The sequence below is a fragment of the Sinocyclocheilus anshuiensis genome, unplaced genomic scaffold (genome assembly GCF_001515605.1).
Source record: "Sinocyclocheilus anshuiensis isolate Anshui unplaced genomic scaffold, SAMN03320099.WGS_v1.1 scaffold333, whole genome shotgun sequence".
NCBI lineage: Eukaryota > Metazoa > Chordata > Actinopteri > Cypriniformes > Cyprinidae > Sinocyclocheilus > Sinocyclocheilus anshuiensis.
This window is the reverse complement of record NW_015539871.1, coordinates 463,016-471,529: the sequence shown is the minus strand read 5'-3', so window position 1 is coordinate 471,529 and position 8,514 is coordinate 463,016. Positions and strand designations below refer to the sequence as shown.

General features: G+C 34.2%; 1 protein-coding gene across 1 annotated transcript in view; it reads left to right on the top strand.

Moving 5' to 3' along the window:
* The window catches only part of LOC107685222 (ADAMTS-like protein 3), a 244,976-nt gene that overhangs the window by 113,498 nt on the left and 122,964 nt on the right, over nt 1-8,514 (top strand). The window lies entirely within an intron of this gene.

Below are 8,514 nucleotides of genomic sequence, written 5' to 3'. Positions count from 1 at the left end.
AGGTACATCTGGAAAAAGGGGGGTCGTCTTATAATCAGGGTCGTCTTATATTCGGGCCAATACGGTATGTATATGTGTATATATATATATAAATATTAACGCACTGGCACCCGCCCCCAGACCTGTACATCATCTTACATTTTATACAGTTGACTGTTGACATATGATGCAGGGCAACTCCATAAATGCAGTTATACCCTAAAATTCAAGATATTGGTGAAAAATGCCCCTTTATGTGTTTTGTCTCATATTTATATCATAAGATATCACACGAGCAGCGATAGCAATATCAGAGGAGTGCTGTGTATGTACGAATATCACGAGTGCAAATGTATAATGTATAAAAATGTATAATTAATAATAATAATAACAATAATAATGAACACATTAAAGACATAGTTCACCCAAAAAATTTAAATTGTGCCATAATTTCCTCTCACGTCCCTCATGTCGTTTCAAACCTTTATTTTTTGGAACATAAAAGAAGCTATTTTGAAAAGCTGTTTTGGTTACCAATGACTTTCATTGTATTAACAAACAATACTGAGATGTTGCTCAAATTATCTTCTTTTATGTTCCATAGTTTATGGTAGGCCGTTGTAGCTTAAATGTTTATGTGCAATGCATTTTTTTGTTGAATCATATAAAATATTTCTAAAGCTACAATTTGTAATGTCTACTATATAATATAATTTTTTAACTTGTTTTTTCAAGATTTCTCTATATATTACGATATTTCGTTATTGTGAATTCTTTTGGCAACGATAATCATGTAGTGTAAAATATGTTATCGTGGCAGCCCTAGAGAGGACTTTGAGTTTTGTAACCTTGCAGATGTTTTAGCATTACACACTAACTGAAATTGGAAAAGTAAAAAAGCATAATAGGACCCCTTTAAACTGTTCTTTTTTCAGCTTGGCAAATTTAAAATTGCAAGTGTGAAAAGCCCTTTTGTGTTCCACGAAAAAAATCAAGTGAATTTGAACGACATGTTGGTGAGTAGATAATGACAGATTTTTCATTTTGGGGTCAACTATTTCTTTAAACTCCCCTCCAAACCTCTCCTACCCCCTTTTTCCCCCCTTCGCTCACTCAGTTTGTGTTCGGCAGCCAACTCACCCAGATGTTAAAGTGTTGTTTAGCCGAGTCCGCGACCGCCGCTGCTTTCCATCCAAAGTTTGACAAGAATCTCATGGACCTGTTGATCCATCTGTCGCCCCCACACACACATGCATCTGGAGCTAGGAGAGATATGATTGATGAGCGAATTCCACTGGTGGTCTGTGGGAGACTCGGAGGAGGTCAGGTCCCACTGGAGAGTCTCTAGCCGAAGGGACGCTTATCACCTTCTCACACCCACTCACTGTCCGACCAGGCCAGCCACTGTGTGTTTGAGTGTATGTGTATGTCTGTGGCATATAGGACTTTTATGTTTATGCATTTGAGAGATGCTTTGATCCAAAGCGACATAGGTCAGATGCTCACTTTATGCAAGTGTGCATGCCCAAACTTTGCAAGCATGGTCCTGTTAAAGGAATAGTTCACCCAGAAATGAGAATTTCCTGAAAGTATATTCATCCTCCGGCCATCCAAGATGTGGATGAGTTTATTTCTTTATCAGAACAGATTTGGAGAAATTTAGCATTGCATCACTTGTTCACCAATGGAGCCTCTGCAGCGAATGGGTGCCGTCAGAATGAGAGTCCAAACAGCTGATAAAAACACCACAATAATCTACAAGTAATCCACACCACTCCAGTCCATCAATTACCATCTTAATCCATCCACAATCCATCCATCATTACGATGTTTTTCATTTAAAACCATTTCTTCCGGCTAAAATTTGAGTCCTCTAATACAACTTTCTCCAGTGAAAAAGTTGTCTTATCTGAACAAGCAGAGAAATATGCAACAATCAAGCACAGCTTACAAAAGCAAATAGTCCAAAACAGTTCTAAACAAATATGTCTGTGGATTTTGATGTTAGAGTAACAACTTTTTGCAATACTGCATTGCATTATGAATTGTGATCCTTTCGTAGTGCAGCAACTAAAGATTGAAAGAAATCAAGATTGCAGAGCCAGAAGCATTTATAAACTTCTGCAAAACCATGTCCATGCTAATTCTAGCGTTGCTATTCTACCAGTTGTGCTTCAGGAAACAGCTTACCCGAGTAAATCAGCAACTTACCGTAAACCACCTCCCCATTTTGAGTAATATGCTTGTATATTTTGGGTGAATGTTTGGTCATGATAGAAAAATCAGGATAAGCTGCTGTTAGCAAGTGTTTACATTTAGCTGTATTTTTCCCGTACATTTGTGTAATTTGTTTTGGCCGAACAAATTGAGGTAAACTGAAATTTGGATTTTTTTTCTCTCTCTGAGACAACAGTATGTTTCCGTTAAAGATGTTTACTGTGGGAAGGCAACTGATGAAGATAGACAAGTTATACTGATCTCTATCAAGTCATGTGGAAATTATTTTATTTACAAGATGAGCACACGTTGTGAAACTCTTTGAGCCCTTTTCCAAGTGGGGGCTTGTAAATAAGAATAGCGGAATGCTACAGTAATTGCTATTGATAAGTTGTAATTGTCAAGTCACCGTTATTTCTATAGCACTTTATACTATAGAGATAGTTGCAAAACTGCTTCACAGTAATAAATAGGAAAGTAACAGAATCAATGTTGTGAATTTCAAAACTGAGACAAATCCAAAATGATAAAAAATGCTCCAAATGAATCCAAATGAATAACTACTGCGCAGACTCTGGCTCCAAATGAATCACGACTGCTCAGACTCGGCTCCAAATGAATCACTACTGCGCAGAGAATAACTACTGTGCAGACTCTGGCTCCAAATTAATCACTGCTGCACAGACTTGGGCTCCAAATAAATCATTACTGCTCAGACTCGGGCTTCAAATGAATCACTATTGCGCAGACTCTGGCTCCAAATGAATCACTGCTGCACAGACTTGGGCTCCAAATAAATCATTACTGCTCAGACTCGGGCTTCAAATGAATCACTATTGCGCAGACTCTGGCTCCAAATGAATCACTGCTGCACAGACTTGGGCTCCAAATAAATCATTACTGCTCAGACTCGGGCTTCAAATGAATCACTATTGCGCAGACTCTGGCTCCAAATGAATCACTGCTGCGCAGACTTGGGCTCCAAATGAATCACTACTGCACAGACTCAGGCTCCAAATGAATCACTACTGCTCAGACTTGGGCTCCAAATGAATCACTACTGTGCAGAGAATAATGTGCAGACTCGGGCTCCAAATGAATCACTACTGCTCAGACTCGGACTCCATATGAATCACTACTGCGCAGACTCTGGCTCCAAATGAATCACTACTGCTCAGACTCGGGCTCCAAATGAATCACTACTGCGCAGACTCTGGCTCCAAATGAATCACTACTGCTCAGACTTGGGCTCCAAATGAACCACTACTCTTTTTTACAGTCTATGGTATAATCACCTCCCATAACTGTCTCACAAGATGGCATTTCCAAACATCACTGAATGCAAGATGACATGACAGTGTTTGTTATTGCATTTTGTCTGCAATTTATTGTATTAAAAAAAGAGCCACAGGCGTCCCCAGTTGCAGAAACTTTCATCTTTATTATTGATACTTTGCACCAAGAAGTGATGATTTTATTCTTTTGAACACATGGGATGAAAACAGTGGTTTATTCACAGATGTTTTTGCGATTATTCTAATTATGCACACAAGTTAAATGAGTACATTTTGATGGAAACAAAGCCAGTGTTGGTTCAGTTCAGTTCACTAACTATGTAAAGTGCTGACTACAATATTATTAGTTTAGTTTGCATTCTTAGTTTTCGAATAGCTATGCATTCAAATTAAAAATAGAATATTGATAAAGCTCATAATAAAATATGTAATAACTTCTTAAATTTAAATTATTATGGTAGTTAGAGTCAAAAATAAGATTGATGTTTTTATGCTGAAATTTGATAAAGAAGAAGACCAGGCCACCAAAACTAAAAACAAAATAACTTTTTCCTGTTATCATGCCATTGTTAATTGAGTGATCACCCAAAACTTATTATAACAGGCTAAACTTCATGTGTTCATTCAGGGACAGTCTAGTGCTACAGGTAGTATTTAAAATAGTTTTTAGGCACATTTCAAAGCCCTGGATGTCTTATTGTCTGTGCTGCACACTTGATGCCTTTCAGCAAAAATTACAATTTTGAATCCAAAATATGTGGGTGGAGGGAGCTTTTGATTTGATTAATGATTCAGAATTTGATTTAATGCTATGTAATGGTATTTTTCTAATGTTACATTTACTGCCAAACATTTTTTGTTCATTTTGAGAGATCATTCATTCATTTTGTTAACATTTTATTGCATTTACATTCATTAAAATATAATCTATTGTAATATTTTATTGTTTAAGCTTATTATTATTTATTTATTTATTTTTTTTTGCTAAATTCAACATTTATGTGTCTTTTAATTTGGGTGAAAGCTCTGCATCATAAACCTCATACTAACATTTAAACTAATGTTGCAATATTGGCTGAAAAGCCTCCACCGTAGAGTACTTTTGTCCTTGCCATAAACTGATCCATTAAACTGATTATAATAATTAATCTAGTGACTATTCGGCTACACAAACCGTGATTTGTTGCATCTTTGTTTGAAAGTACTCCTAGAGGAGAGAACGTAAGTGATAAACAAACATGATCTATCTAACAAGCACGTTATTTGTTACTACCAAGATTTTTCCCAAGGAGCAGTCCTGGCAATCACAGGCTTTACCTAAACTGACAAATATAGAGGAGTTATTTGAGGTCACACAATATTCTGGAGCGCTCTTGTTCAAAATATACTTTCAGCTCACTCAGTTCCTAGTGTTGACAAATCAAGAGAGACATGGGAATATGAAATGTATGTCCTTTTTTCTGAACAATGCTGTGTCACTGCTTTTGAGTTACCTTGCTGTTTGGCTACTGCGCTCTCACTAGAACTTGGATCAAAGCAATTATTTGAATCAAGTTTAGCTTTAGACTCAACTGGATTATATACTAACCGTATTACACAACATTAAAGCTGTATAGTTATAATCCAGAAGTACTAGAGAAATATTGGCTTGGAAGAAAGTACATGCAGTAAAGCTAAAAATGTTGGCAAGAGCTTAGAAGTACAGTGGCCAAAATATTGGACACTCCATTTCCAGTGGACTCAGAGCGTTGTCTCTTAGGAAATTGCACTGATTTTAATCTCAGACACAACCACAAAATAAAATATACAAACATTGCTTTCACTGTTGCTAGGAAATGCATTGCACTGACCTGGAAGTTGAATTCCCAACTCGATCACAAAATGCATCCCTCTGCAAAAATACACTGGGTTAAGACAACATGATGAATTTAGGTTGATTTTAATTGAATTTTGAATAGATTTTTCATTGCATTTTCCTTTAGTATAGTTTGTTTTAATTCAATTACCAAAAAGCTTTCTTTCTTTCTTTCTTTCTTTCTTTCTTTCTTTCTTTCTTTCTTTCTTTCTTTCTTTCTTTCTTTCTTTCTTTCTTTCTTTCTTTCTTTCTTTCTTTCTTTCTTTCTTTCTTTCTTTCTTTCTTTCTTTCTTTCTTTCTTTCTTTCTTTCTTTCTTTCTTTCTTTCTTTCTTTCTTTCTTTCTTTCTTTCTTTCTTTCTTTCTTTCTTTCTTTCTTTCTTTCTTTCTTTCTTTCTTTCTTTCTTTCTTTCTTTCTTTCTTTCTTTGTCCTTTCTGTCCTTTCTTTCTTTCTTTCTTTCTTTCTTTCTTTCTTTCTTTCTTTCTTTCTTTCTTTTTCTTAGATTATTAAAAAAGTGAAATGCATTGGGTTAAGAAAACAGAATAATAAATAGAGAATATTTTAAATTGAATTTTTAATTATAATAGATTTTTTTCTTGCTTTGTCCGTTAGCTGTTTATAATTTCTGTGCATCTTTTTAAATGGTCATCTAATGTTTATATTTTAGTTTATTTTAGATTTATTTCAATTACCGGAAACCTTTTTTCTCTTTTTTAAATGATTTAAATAAAGCATGAAATGCATTGGGTTAAGTAAACAGAATGATGAATTTAGAATAATTTGAAACATTTTTAAAAACATTTATTTGATTGATTTCTTGCTTTTTCCTTTAGTAACATTTATAGGTCATTGTTGAGATACCTGTATTTGTAAATTTTGTATTTCAAAATGAACTTGATTTACTAAAAACAATGTTTATATATATTTTTTTATATACATTTATACATTTATTATTTCAGTTTTAGTTTTAACCATTTTAGTACTGCAACTTATTGCAGTTATTTGCCAAGACAACAATTCTAATCGTAAGGTTTTACAGTACATCTAAAATTTATAATCTATTTCAGCTTTATTTTAATTTACATTTTTTATTATATTTTATAAAAAAATAATAATAATACAAAAAGTAAAATGAAAGAAACCAGAATGATAACTTGAGGATGATTTAAATTTAATTTTCAGTTTTCTTGCTTTCTTCCTTTTATTTATAGGTCATTGTTGAGATATCCATATTTGAAAATAGGAAAACGTGTGTAATTTGTTTTTAGTTTTAGCCATTTTAGAACATAATTGATAGTTAGAAATGTTGCTAACTGAAATAGGTTGACGTTTTTCATCTGTATAAACAGAAAACATTTGTAATTATTAAAAAAATGCATTGGTTTAAAAATGATGAATTTAGGATGCTTTTAATATAATTTTTTATTTTAATTTAATTATTTTTTTCTGTCTTTTTCCCTTCCATTTCAAAGTCATTGTTAAGATTCCTGTATTTGAAAATATCCAAACACTCTATTTTTAAAATGATACAATTTTGGAAATGGAAATGTAAGTTGTGCTTAACCGGCTAAAACCCCCACGATGCTGGGATGTTATGAGTGGTTACCAGGGTGTTGCTATGTGGCTGCTAAGCTGTTCAGAAGGGCTTTAGTGTTGCTGGGGTTGTTCTGGATGGTTTCCAAGTCCCACCCCTCTGATATCCTGGTTTCTAGATACCAGGATATGCTCGGGTTCCTCCTTCATTGTAAGTTTGTCATCATTCACGTCTGTAGCAAAAACAGTGCTGAACAAGTTATGCAGGAAAGTTGACCATTTCAGGTTAGGGAATTTAACAAAATTCCTCTCTACTCTAAATTTTAAACTTGATGCATGAGAAATAGATGCCTTATCAATCACCATTATTATTTTTTAAGGAGTGATTTAGTGTATGTTGAGGCCCAGTCAGGCTCTATGTACTTTCGCTCAAAATGTCATAATGATGGGGAAACACAAACTAAACATTCAGATTCAGTTTATTTAGCAATTTTCACTTCATTAAAACAATACAGAACAATACATAAACAACTCTCACACAACTGAATGATTGCAGGCAGGTGTTGGACACAAGAAATAATATGGAGAAATTTCCACACGCTGCCATAGCTTTCAGTAAATCCAGCATTTACTGAAATGTTTTGGCCTCGCAACCTTCGTTACGCAAATTTCTTTCACTTCATTAAAACAAACATGAGAAACATGAATGAGGTTCATTTAAATCTGTTGAATGTACAGTTTCTAGTTGAATTAAATAATGACAGGCTATGTTTGGCATTGAGGGTATGTATGCATCCGAATTCAAAGAGTGAATATTAAGTCAATATGAAATCATAATGTAAGTCGATGTGACTGTGTGCTAGATCATAAATCTGTGTGTAACCGGAGAGAGGTTTGGTTTTCCTCTGCTGAGCTGCATTAGCCAGTGTTGTGAAACGACACCTCTGTCCGTCGGAGAGCTCAGTCTTGAGATGCTGTGGAGACGTTGAACAGCACGCCTGTGTGCGGCTGCCAGCGCAGTCTGCCATCTTCTGCTCTTATTTTCTCAGATTTTTGCTGGGATCTCTGGTGTGTCGTTTATTGGGCGCTCCTGAGCCTATTAAACAACACCAGAGAACCCACTGAATATTGTGGGTTTTCTGAGTCACACGTTTGTTGCGTGGTCTCTCTGTCTTTTTTTGTGTACACACACACACACACACACACACACATAATGTACTTAATCTGAAATTGTAAAGTAAAAATAAAAGTAAAAAAAATAAATCAATATATATAAAATGTATTTTCAAAGTTATTTTTGTTTTTTTTACTTCTAATTAATAATTTTATCAATTTGAACCTTATTGTTATTATTATATAAAATGTTTATACATATTTATACATATATTTATAGGTATTTTTTATTATTTTATATATGTGTATGTCTGTGTACTTTTTTGCTTTCACTTTTCAATTTTAGAGTAATTTCTATATACCTTGAATTTAATTTAAGTCAATATTTCAGTTTTACGTTTAGTCATTTTATTACATTAACTTATTGACTTTGCGAAGGCAACATTTTTTCAGGTTTAAAGGAGACATATTATGCCCCTTTTTACAATATGTAATATAAGTCTCTGGTGTCCCCAGAATGTGT